Genomic DNA, 13,903 nt, shown 5'->3' on the forward strand with positions numbered 1-13,903 from the left:
TTTTCAAGTTCATTGGGTTTGTCCTCTAGAGCCTGTCAGCTGAGCTGTGTGATGGGGAGGACGAGTCCTGTTTTTCTCTATCAGGTCACAATATTACAAAATGTCTCCTGTTGCTCTCTGAAAGTTGATGCAAATGGCCTTGTTGGAGTACTTCTAGTAGAAAACTGAGATGCTGGAATGTCTGCCTAGAGGAGGACTGTGACAACGTCTTCAGCCTCCTGCCGAGACTGCTAGGACAGCCCTGGGAAGCCCCACAGTAACTTCTTTTTTGGAAAGTGTTTTAGTCAATAGTCAGTGTTATGCATGTTGTTTATGCTGCAATAGAGCTATAAGAAATTAAAACAGAGTTGTGAAGGGAGGAATATAACTAAATTCTACTATTTTATAGAGTTCAGAGCAGAGATTTTGTTTCATTTATCTTCTCTAATATTTTAATATACTTAGATTAAACTTCAATCCAAATACAATTTTGAAATAAAAGATCAAATGGATCTGACTTTTCTGATGTTGAGGACAAGTATTTTTAGCCACCCCAAAATCGAATTTCTCTATAAATGAACTGTTTTGAGTCTTTTTTTCCAAATAATCTAGCAAGGCTGCTCCTATCCCACCCAGCCAACAAGATAGTCAGCTATCAGAATGGAGTCAGGATGAATGCAGGAAGATTCTCCAAAAAAGTCAGCATGGCAGGCATGACCTAGTTAATCAAGATGCAGTTTTAAGAATTCTTCATCAGGTTTTATTTCTCTCCTTTGTTCCATCTCCTCTTCTCGTAATTGGAACACAAGTCAGCAAAAATGTCATTCACCTATTAACTGTGCAGACATTTGGGCCTAATCTGTAGTAAAAGGGCTACCTAGAGGGAAAAAAAACCTCTAGCTTAGATATTTCGGCTTTCTCTTGAGAGGCTGAAGGCCTGGAGTCCAGCCCTTCTGCCAATGACTGCTTGCAATTCTATAGTGAGACCTGTGCTACAGAAAAGAGGGGACTCAAGTCTTTCTGCTCCCAGTGCCTTCTACTCATTGCAATGTCATTGACAATTTGTTTGGGAAAGCCTTTCTAGCCTAAGCATTAGGAACCCTCCTCAGAGTGTCAATATATGCAGAAACTTCCAGGGGTGTATTGTCTTGTATATTTGGCACGTTATGGAAATGGCTATCTGCAAGAGAGTCAGGCTGGAGATCATCTCACATGAAAATATTGATGGCAAGCAGGTATGAAGTTTGTGCCAAATCTCTCAGCATTATTAATACTGAGCACACCTTAAAGTAGAATTAGGCTTACAGGGATTTTGAGTTTAAAAATATACGCGGTAACAATTTTTAGACATCTCCGGTTGACTGTGGGGGATCTAAGGGTCTTAGTTTCTTAGTTTTAGATATAGACTGTTAAAGAAACAGCTAGCTACCTAAATCCGAATAGCTGCCTTGGTGACCTTGTCTTTGTTCTCATTGAATCACTTTTGTAAATAGTACTTAGTGATTTTTTAACTCTTACAGTACTTGTCCCACATAAACTCCTTTAAAAATATGAGAACTTTCCTCAGTCATTTTGGAGCTGTAACAGAAATGTTAATATTAAACAGCAATTGGAATAAGAGAAATTAAAATAGGTTCAGTTTTGGGAGCAGAGACTGAAAGTCAGGTGGACTCTACTTTTAAGGGATACCTTCATAACTAGAAGATGTCATGGAAATGCTGATTTTCTCTCTGGCCCAAGCCTTCAATTATTCTGTGCAAATATCAGTATGAGGAAGTATGAGAACTCATTTGCTTCCCTTCCTTGACATACTATATTAAGAACGCTTTCAGAAAACAGGGGTCTAAACCTCTTCAGCTGGAAGAGAAAATCGAGTCCATGTCTCCCAACTGCGCTGGCTGACAGGACCTAGAGTGGGACACTAAGGAAAGAGTTGATCTTCACTTGCCTTGATTTCATACAAATCCTTGTATTGTCACTGTCTTGAAACCACGTATCGTCACTGTCTTGAAACCATGTATTCTGAGCAAGTACATACGTGTTTACCTTCTCCCTGAACACTGAGTTGGGGCACAGCTAAAGATAAGTTGGGGTTGGACTAGGTGCCCTCCAGAGATCCCTTCCAACCTCAACCACTGTGTGATTCTGTGATAACGCTACTTCCACTGATTATTTGTGAGAAGAGCTGGTGTCCATAGGTGCCAAAACATAGAAGATGAGTGGGATTGCAGGGTCCTCTCAGTACTGGCTACTGTAGGCAGTCCTGAGCTCAGCCAGCTGGTTTTGAGGGAGACCCTGATTTTGAGAATCTATAACTCCTTCAGTTTGTACAGGAGGTGAGCTTTAGGAGCTCCTTACTCAACTGTAAAGAGCTCTGCAGGCAAGGACCAAGATTCCTGAAGGTAGTTGGGTTTTATGTCTTAGTTAACTCAGTTTAAGTTTGATGCTTAAATACATTTAACATTGACTCTAAAATAAAACATCTTCAACCCGAGGACTGCAGCTCTCAACTTACGTTTTTGAGAATTGATTCAAGGTTGTCATTGTCACCCTAATTGTGGACTTTTTTAAAAAAAAAAATTTTGGTTTTCTTTTGACATCTTAAAAGATGTCAGCTCACCTTACAAGGTTTAACTGATTGTGTTATAAAAGTAAACATACATCTGCAAAGAGAGTACATGCAGAACAGGTGACACTCGTAAAAATTCCTTTCAGATAAGGAAAAGAACCCCAAACAGCAAATCTGCAGGAGTCACTCTGGGAACTGACTTCAATCTTTAGAGTAAAAGACTGAGGGGAAGAAAAAAAAAAAAGGTTTCACAAGTTAAAACCATTGAGAATGGCTCCTGCTAAAAAGTTCAATCTTAAAATCTTGTAGAATAACATATTCCTCTACACACTTTCTATAGAATATTGTGCGCTGTGGTTAAGGAGAGCTTACATACACAAAAATACTGCACTTTGGCTAATGATAAAATAGGAAATAAGACTTGACTTTAAGTCATTTGTGCTCCCTGACAATTTATTGTCTTTGAAGACATACTACAAGAACGGATAAAATCCTTAATCTGCAGTTACATCCCCAAGCATTCTGCTTATCCATATATTTTAGAAATGCAATACAAAGTAGACAGTATGTAAGACCATGATTGATCTTAAGTTTGGTGTTAAATCTCTTGCCAATCACCCAGCCTTTAAAGCTCAGGGTGGTAGAACAACTATCATTACTTAAATTAATTGGAAGATGAAACAAGTTACATCAGCAGCTATCTGAAAGACAGTAAAGATTGACTGAAAAACAATTTGAATGAAAGAAAATAAGAATTGACTAGAATCAGCCAAGGACAGAAAGAAAAAGGCATCTGCTATGTGAATTTTTCAGCTTTTTATTTTACAGGTCTCTAGAGTAGATTTTCAGGCATTCAATTTCCTGCAATTTTCAGGTACTCCCATTGTGACCTCTGTTGATGAAATGGTTATTGCCACACTGCAAGACAGAAATTGTGTGATTTCATAGAAAAGCAATGAACATTTATTTGAAAAAGAAAAAAAAAGTTAGCATTTTCCTAAAAGTATATTTAAATATCTGTGTTTTTTAAAGGTTACTTCCTTTACCAGTGTTTTCTGTTAGATGAACCCACTTTAAAATCTGAAATGATAAGGATAAAACCTTGTACTACAAATTGCTCTGAAGATTTCCCTTGCTTCAACAGCAAAAGAGTTTTATATCAGCTTTATAATCCAGAGAGGCAGAGAGAAAAAAGAATTTTACGAGTTTAAGGACGGCTCATGTAGTATTTTCCCATCTGTTTTTGTTTTCTTTTAAATCAGTACTGTTTCCTTCTTCTCAGACATCAGCTTGTTTATGTAGCTTTCCATGACTCACTGGAGAAGCCCTGGTTTCACTTTATTCCTAGTGATAAGAAAAATTACATTTGTGAGACACCTCAGAAAACCAAAACACAAACTTAAAAAAAGTCTTGATTTAAAGGAAACTGCAGCTATGATTTCATAACCAATGGCTGCTGAAGTTGTGCTACGAACGAAGAATTTTAATATCCAAACTCATTAAAATCCTTCATCTACCTCAAATACATTGAAAAGCATAAATTACTTTCTCTAAAACTATAGAATAAATGTTCTTGTTTACATGGATGCAGAATCCTTTAACATATATTTCTCTAAGAATGTGTATGTGGGCAGCAGATTCTTACACTCATAGAATGGTTTGGGCTGGAAAGGACCTTTAAAGATAATCTAGCCCAAGTCTTTCACTACATCAAGTCTCTCAAAGCCTCATGCAACCTGAGCTTGAACATTTGCAGGGATGGGGCACCACAACTTCTCTGGGCAACCTGTTCCAGTGTCTCACCACCCTCATAATAAAAAATTTCTTCCATATATCCAATCTAAATCTATCCTTTTTCAATTTAAAACCATTGTGCCTTGTCCTGTCATACAGGCCTTTGTAAAAAGTCTTTTTCCATCTTTCTTGTAAGCTCCCTTTATATATTGAAAGGTTGCAAAATTTTTCTCATTGTTCTTGAGACAATGTTTTGTTTTTAAAAGGTAATGTCATGATTTTTGCATACAAGCATTCATAAGTCATCAACCAGGCACAATAAAAACATCATGATGACAGCGGTGGTGATGACAGGTAGCATTTCCATTAGTTCTCATTAGAGTCTGTGAATATGTTTATAGGTTAATGAAAGGTGACTCATAATTACATGATTCCTAGAAGTGCGGCAGCAAGAAAGGTCTCTGCACAGGTACCACATGTAGTCCTATCTCATTAAAGAGAAATTAAGAAACAGAAAACAATTCTTTTCTGAATTACACCAGAGTAATTCACAGCTTAATTCTGCAGAGGTGGTTTGGCTACACTAGACTGATCTGTACTCTCCAGGACTGAACCGTGACAGTTTCTGAAGGGAGGCAGAATGAAGAGACAGATGAACAAGCGAACTTGGTCTAATTTTTTCTTAGTTGTCCAACATGACACTGGATACCACTGAGCCAGGCAATGATTGTTGTATCACCTATCCTACCTCTCATCAACGACAGCAAAACTTGTTCATAATAGGATAAGAAAAAGGAGGCTTGTCTTGGGCCTGTTCACCTCTGGACAGTGATCTATGCTAAGAAGAGTAACATTCTCTAAGCAGTTTTGCACAGAAAACCCTAAACTCTGGCCCTGGAAGGTCACCCATAGTTATGCTTCTCTAGGCTTGGAGTCATCCTACATTTTCTGGCATAGTATCCACACAGTAATCTGAACATACAAATTGAAGAAACATTCACAATTGAAGTAGAAGGGATATATTCAAACAAATATTCACTTTAAAAATAATTTTATTCTGTGAGATAAGTAAGGAGGATAAAAGGAAAACATCTCTGGTTCATGTTCACTAATTGGAAAATTATGTTTCAGAAGATTTAACACAGACGCACAGCCACCAGTAAGCTCTCTCCTAACCCCTTTTGCACGTAAGCACACAGCTTCCCCTATGCTCACATTACAGACAATATCCTTGTTTGCAGACTAAGTTAGGCACAGAAGTTTTAAAAGTATTTCTTCAAACTGCCTTTCCGGGACTACATGAATAGAGGATTTGAGGAAGTTGCTGCTTTACTTTCAGTAAGCCGCTTTCAGTACTTTCAGTAGCCAGTAATGTGCCTGCTATAAGCTATACAAAATATCAGAGAAAAGAAATCATTCTTAAATGCATATGTAGATGTTCGACAAAAGTTTCATATGTGAATTTTAGGGCCAGAATTGTTTAATCCCATCAATCCAACACAAAATGTTTTGAAAAAACCTAATCTCCAGAGTTTCTCATCATTAGTTTAATTCCATGAGAGCTCTCCTGTTCTCACTGGGTCTAGCCCTTACTCAGTCTGGTTTGTTTATGTTATTTCCCATTTGTAAACAGCACATGTCCAAGTGCCTTGTTTTTAATGAGGTGTAGCAGTAGCATTTGATTGGAATGTAGATAAATAAGCATATAAATCCATGTCTGTTTTCTCCAAGTTTATGTGCATATATGTGAAAACTTAAAAACGTAACTAGAGAAATAACAAAGGCTGGTCTTTGTTGCCATGTCTTACGATTTTTCAACCCCAAACAGAAAGTATTATGGAATCAGCAAGATTATTTATGGGATTCCCCTTCCTGTTGAAATAAAAGTGTTATGAGATAATATTTTGGGAAGTCCTTATAAAGAAAAGTAGGAGTGACATGGAAAAGTCAGAAAAAACCAATTCCTATAAAAAATTAAGAACTTCTTTTTCCTGGGCAAGATAATTTTAATGACCCTTTTCATAAATATCAGCATATACTATTGCTTGTAATATTTCAGTAGTTTGAGACTATAAGCATATATAGCATAGTAGGCACGACACATAGTGGGTAGAAACAGTTCCATTAGAAACAATATTTTTCCCAAAAAGATTTACAAGTTAACTGAACCCAAGGAAACATTTAATTTTGTTTTACAGAGAAAGCAGGTGATTTTTCCAAGGGCAAATCAGATATGCTGGAAGTAAGCAATCAGACCTGTCTCTTATAGCACCCCTTACAGAGTACCATCATAATAACCCACCGTCACTTCAGTATGCCATTAACTCAAGCACACATTAGTTCGGATTGCAGTGGGATGTACTGCTAAACTCTACACAAATGTTCTGTTCGCTTATTCTGTTGATAAAAGACACAGCTAAGACCTTTCTGATGTTTTCAAAACATGTAGCAGGTTGAACAGGTGGTGTTGAAGGTGTTCTGGGTGAAGGCAAGGACTAGCTGAGGCTGGCTGGGGCTGAGGAGACACTCAATCTCCTTCGACTTGTTGTAGGAAAGACTTAAACTAATTAAAGAGAGTAGGAAATAAGCAAGCTTGCTTATGTAATGCCAGTGGTTTGGAAAGCACCTTGCCCACCAGGAATCTGACCATTACTGGACATATCCAGTATCCCTTTACCACACAACCGGTATCAACACAGATCTCTCAGTCCTCTGCAGCACCTGAGGCTTCATGCTGCGCCCTGCCCAGGGCACAGCTGGGTTTCCACTATCCCACATAATCCCAAGGATCTTTTCTGTGGCCAGTATTTATGTTCAGGTGCTCTGAAAGCAATGTGACCACTTTGTGGTTGGAGATAAGAGATCTTTGACAATAAGCAACATCACTTCTCTGACTTGGGTATCAGAGTCCACTTTCCTCCTGAGCAGATTCCAGAATCTGTTACCAGCAAGAACCTGTCATTTCACTCAGAGCACAATACTTCTGTGACTGTGTACATGCAACAAACTGAACTTTTATCTATTGTTTACTTAGCAAATAAGGACCTAATCTACAGCCCATTGAGGGCAGCGGGCAGAATACTATTGCCTTTGGATCAGGCATTGAATTGCTCTGACATTTTCTATTACTAAGTATAATACATATAAAAATGCTTAAAAAATATTGTCCAAATATACTATGTAGAAAACACCTTAATTTTTTTTTTCTGTCAGAGAATTTAAAAATAACTGTCTATAATGTATCTGTTTCTGGCAAGCATCATTTTGTCAATGACAATCAGGGACAGGTGACTACAAACATTTGGTTCCCAACCTTAGAAAACTCTTGCTGGAACTGTTATAACTCAGAGACTAGTGAGTGCATGAATCTCTCTCTGTCCACGAAACTGAGATTCAAAGCCTGACTCCTGCATCTCAGTAGAGAGCGTACGCTACAAATGGGAACATGCAGAATGGCAAGCAGTAGTTTTGATTCCAGAGTAACTGAGCACACTAGCAACTTTCAAGTGAAGGCACTGTCTGTCCTTGAGGATTTCTGTGGACTGTGGCTAACCAATCTCAAGGAAAAAAAAAATGCTTTTCTGGAGTGAAAAAACAGAATTGTCCAAAGAAATAAAACACCAAACTTAGATACACCCAGTCATAGCATTTAGTAGATTGCTAGTGCAGTACACTTCTGTTCATGCTTAGCAGGAAGAATATTGATAATATTCTATAAAAGGTGGAAAGACAAGCCTGGGACTAAAATATATATATATATATATATATATATATATATATATATATATAGGAAAAAAGAAGAGGTTAGTTATATGTTACAGAACTATAATGTTGCACAGTATCTGTGTGAGATCACTTGTTTAACAAAGGCTTTATAAATCTAACAAGCATCTTTTGGCAGATGCGTATCACCCATGACAGCTATGAACAGGTCTGCGATTACACAGGCAGTTCACCAGATCTGACATCTTATTGATGTAGAACTGAGGAGATCTTGCTCCCCTCCATTCTTATATACCCTCTCCCTTCTCTATCCTACCCGGTCCTCCTTCCCTTTCCCGCAGTCCCAGCTGTACCATCCCACCCATGTGCTGGCTGTTATCACACTCCCTGGCTGATTTAATTCATTGGAATGTCAGAAAGATCTTAATTGTTTTTTTCCTTGTCATTTTTTCTGTTATTTAAATGAATTAAACTGACACAGAAGTGTCTGACAAGTGCTGAAGCTGGCACAAGGTTAGCAGTGGGAGTGTGTGGCCAGGAATGGGGTGACAGAGAGACAGAGAAGGGGAAAACAGCCTGTTTCCAGCAATGGTGATTTGTCTTTGAAATGCAGCACTCTAAGGAGATGAACCCATCCGGTGGTAGAGCCTTTAGGTCTCAGCTTTACATAAAGAGGATGGTCTCCTGACTTTAGTGGTTTGCTTCTGTTAATACCTATGTAGCGGTTATTTGCAGATAGGCTAGGAGCAAGTGTTGCTAATAGTTGTTTGGAGCATCTGCAGAAACTCTCAAAACCACTTCGTCAAGGCTGAACATATTCTCTAGCTTCAGCTCTATTCTTGGATCATTCACAGGGGAACTGGAGGTATTTGTATAGTTGCCCAGTGAAAAACTTGGCTGGCCTCCTTACTTTTCTTCTCTTGGGTGCTGCCCACCAAAGCACAGTGCAAATACATGAACAGTGAAGTGGCTGTTCAGTCTGAAACTTGTAGGAGCACATACTTACATGAATACAAACATTTTCTCCCAATTTGGCAAAGGAAAAAAGAATATACACTGAAAAAAATGGCATTTTAAAATTAAGATAAGCAACCTGAAGTAACATCAACTTGAACTAACATCAACTTGAGAGAGTTGGGAAATTCTTACTTCCATGTAGCTACATAAGGTCAGACTACAAAGTCCCCACCTGCGGTTTACCTCAACCTCCTACAGGCTGTAGACTCTCCCTATGTTTGTAGAGGATGGGGACATGTGAACTGTGAAGGAGTTAGCATAATACAAATACATAATGTTAGTTTATTTATTTTGAAGTTTGCTCTTTAGGGAGAAAATCAGAAGCATTCACTTCCATACAAAACAAGTTTTTCATTTAAAGATCGCAAGAACAAAAAATAAGTAAAATACACGAATATAAAGAGACAGACCGCCATGTCTGGCTTTATCAGCTGGAGATGGAGCAGGAAATATTTTATTAAACATCACCATCTACTGGATGCCAGTGTTTGTTCCTTACAAAGGGAACTCTAAGCTTCTACAGTCAATTAGCTTGTCAGACAAGCCTCTACTTTCACAGATCTGAAGCTGCTCACACAGGTACTGGAAGCCAAGATTCGTAGACCTTTTCAGCACCAGACTGGGAAAAGACTTTCGGCATTAGAATAGAATCATAGAATAGTTAGGGTTGGAAGGGACCTTTAAAGGTCATCTAGTCCAACCCCCCTGCAAGGAGCAGGGACATCTCCAACCAGATCAGGTTGCTCAGAGCCCCGTCCAACCTGGCCTTGAATGTTTCCAGGGAGGGGGCATCCACCACCTCTCTGGGCAACATTTTCCAGTGTTCCACCACTCTCAGTGTAAAAGATTTTTTCCTAATATCTAATCTAAATCTACCTCCCTCTATTTTAAAACCATTACACTTTGTCCTATCACAACAGGCCCTGACAAAGAGTTTCTCCCTGTCTTTCCTGTAGGCCCCCTTTAGGTACTGGAAGGCCGCTATAAGGTCTCCCCAGAGCCTTCTCCTCTCCAGGCTGAACAGCATCAACTCTCTCAGCCTGTCCTCATAGGAGAGGTGCTCCATTATGAGAAGACACACAATATGTTCTGGGTGATGTAAGACAGGCTATGGAATTGTTAATAAACCACAATGGGAATTTAAAAAAAGAAGGTAGGGGTAGTCAGGCATGAGAGCAATAGCATCCTTTAGCTATAGCATAATTAGTTTGTTTACTTTGGTACACGCACACATGTGCGAAGCATGGAGCCACATGGCTGACCCCCTGGGTACCACAGGATGAATGAAGTTCCATAGTTTCGAACATTATCTGTTCACTCTCTTGGCTGCACAGATAATATTCAACTATATTTGTGTGATTTTACAGCACTGGGAGTAGCAATGGGTCTCACAGACCTTGCTGAGGGCAAAAGGCACCAGTGCAGGTTGCACTTACCTGCTGCAGCTGCTGGGCTGGCCCCATTGGGCAGTGAAGGATGCTTCCTCCCTCCTCCGCTGAGGACAGAAGTCCCTGGCTCCACAGTTAATGATGGACATTTCTTTGCCTGATGGCCCTCCATTGGCATCTCCCATCACCTCCTTTTTTCTTCAAACTTCAGAGAAGTCAGCCCCATGTGGCAGCAAGGGATGATATGTGCATCCTCCTCCACCACTAGAATTAAATAAATTCTTTACAGAAATTAGTCTGAAAATGTTGTTGAGGTATAAACACCTTGTGAAGGATTCAGGAAAAAGCTGCAATAAACATGCAAATAAATTTTTCTTACAGTGAGTGATGATCTAAAGCCATCATTACAGTCAGTTTATCAAAAAGAATGACTGGACAACTATTGGAAGCAATAAGCCTAACATTATGGAGGATGCTTCAATGCTTTGACCCTTTAATTCATAGATAGGTATTTCCCTAAATAAATTCGTGTGATTGAAAAGCTTCTTCCTGGTGATATCCTTTCAAAAGGCATTGGTAGTGGCAAGGCTAAATTCACAGCAGCTTTTAGCTTAGTTCAATTTTTTTTTTCTTAAGACCAAAATACTCACAGAAAATGAATACTGAAATATGACAAGGACCGAAAAAAAAAAGGTGAAAGCTGTCTTGTTTGAAATGTCAGTAGTTAAAACTGTTCCTTGCAATGAGTCACAGGAAATGAAAAATGGAGCTTCAGAAGGAGCTAGATTAATGCTGCGTCAAGGCAGAGAGAATGAAAAAGACTGATGATAATGAGAAATTACTTTATTATTTCCTTGTGGAATACTGGTATGTACCATATTGTACCATTATTGTACTGTCAGCATATTTGGAAAGAAACAGGTGTTAGAGTCTACCAAACAGCCCTGATATCAACACTGTATCAGAGCTTCGATGTAGTTCATTTGTCTGGGCAGGATATGAAGTAAAACAGTTCCTAACACTTACGTAAACATCATGAAATTACACAGGAACAGATCAATAACAAATTGTATTTCTATTGCTGCATTTATCTTCCGAATCTTTTTCAGTTCCAAACACAAAATCCCTGAAGCACGTTGTTGTTACTGGTAAGTCACAGTGATGTAAGTAAAGTTGAAAACATTTTGATTCAATGTGCTGTGTTGGCAACAAGAAAAAGGAACATTGCAGCAAGATGACATCGGGCAGTACCTGAGTGCTGATATAAAAGATACGTCACATGTAAATGATGAACAACAACTCTACTGTGCTGCAGAGCACCTGTGTCTGAGCGTTTACTCCTGAATGTATAACAGAATCTGTTGAATTTCGGTGGGATTACACCACTACAAAATTCACCTAAAACTAAGCAAAACTTCCTAAGCTCTCAGTACAGACAAGCAAGAGAAACAGATTTGCGGGAGGATGATTTGTTTCAGTGGATAACCTGCCTGGTATTAATTATCCCTGAGGAGGCACCTTTTCTTCTCCACTGACTATAAAGGGAGACTGAGGTGACCAGATTAGACTCAGAAAACTAACTTTCAGACAAAGTTAAACAATATATATCCTATGCTTCACATCCAGGGACAAAAACCATAACTGCAATTAACATACATATGTAAGTGCAATTTTTGAATAGCAAAATAATAAACAGGTGTATGTTTATCTATACTTCGTAATTTAGGTTTCGCTCACTAATGAGCAATATTGGTAGGATCCTAATTCTCAATGGACACACCACCAAATGATAATAAAAATTCCTAGGCAGTAGCAGTGCTGTAATGTCCGTGGTACTTATGGCTCCAGCTAGCCCAACCGTGCATCTGCTCCCCTCCCTTGTGTCTCCCAAAGGCTGAGATTATACATCTTGGGTGGACTGTCCACTCCAGCAGAAGGGAATGGAAACAGTGGGTAGGATTGCTGACCTGCCTTAGTTTTTTGTGTCCCTCCTTTGCTCCAGCAAAGAGCTGGAGCACAGAGAGCTGCCACTCAGAGAAGGTGTGTGGATCTCAAGGGAGCGTTGAGCTAGGGAAAGGTTGTGTGCTGGAGTAGTTTCTTAATTCTGGGAACAGAAGAGGACAAGGAGGTCCCAGTGCCCTGTAGCTCACTTTATTCTGTGGCCTGTACCAAACAATAAGGTCACTAAGAGCTTGAATATGGAGTTAATTATGAGAAAAAGAAAGTAATATCCCAGGCCAGCACAAACCACCTCGAGTCTCCTGGGCTGCATCTCCAAAGAGCTCAGCAGAGCAGAGTACCATTTGATTCTCGTGCCAGGAAATGTTGGAACAGTGTTTCCCCTCCCCATGCCTAAGGCACTGCTTAGCAGAAACCAGCCTCCTGACCAATACAGCCATGTTCCCAGCTTCCTGGGAAACTCGAAACCTAACTCTTCTGGGGCAGCAAGTGTTTGAAACACAGATGAGAATCAGATTTAGCTTTTGGGAAAGGCTCTTATTTCTTATGATGTTATTAGCTTAAACACCCTTTTTTTTAGGCAAAATATGAAATATTGTACTCTAAAATTACTGCTTCTTTGACTCTTAAGGCATCTATACAACATCCACCTGTAGTCAACTGAAGTACAGGGGTATTCCCCCCATCTGCTGTGTTGTTTGTTAGCTGCTGTGCTGATTCACACACAGTGCAGGGAGAAAAATAGTTCCTGTTGCAGGAGGGTTAGTCTGAGTCCATTCTTCTAAGCACATTGAGACTATAGACAGATAATAGCTTGAAACCTGAGTTAGATCCTGAAGACTTATTTCTAGTATGGAATCCATTTTGAAAATTTTGAGCTTCTGGCTCAGAGATGTTTGCTAAAAAGGACTCAGAGCACTTTCCTAGCCATGATACTCGCCTTGGAAGAGAGTACAAGGATAAGAATGCTAAGTGATAATGAAAGCAGTATGTTTTGTTTATATGAAATATGACATTTCCATCAGGATGAATGCCTCTGAGATTACATCAAACAACAGGATACTAGGAATTAACTCCTTGAAGTAAAAAGAGTGTGCCAGTTATTTTGTAAGAGACCTTTTCAGTTGCCTCAAATCAACACCTTCAATAGGCAGGTGTGAGAACTTCTCACATTTAAGGTCCAATAAACAGAAGATGGACCCATGATGATTTGCTTATGCTGCAGTAGGTACTCCAGAATGCATTAGTGAAGCAAAGGCTCTAGGGAAGTCAAGCAAACAAAAATAACAGCAAAGCTGTCACTGAAGGCAGAGTTGAAGTCTGGCTCAATAGGCTGGTAAATGGACTTGAAAATGGATGCATCATGGTACAAAGAGAATGGTAGGAACTGGATGGAAGAAGGAATCATCTGAAAGAATATAAGAATTAATAAGTAACAAAATAAGTAAGATAGAAGATGAAGACCAAAGCTAGGGCAATTGTTTTAGCTCTGAGACTATAAAGGTATCATGATTTTTAAGGAAGTTATAAAGAA

The sequence above is a fragment of the Chlamydotis macqueenii genome, chromosome 3 (assembly GCF_036417535.1).
Source record: "Chlamydotis macqueenii isolate bChlMac1 chromosome 3, bChlMac1.mat, whole genome shotgun sequence".
Taxonomy (NCBI): Eukaryota; Metazoa; Chordata; class Aves; order Otidiformes; family Otididae; genus Chlamydotis; species Chlamydotis macqueenii.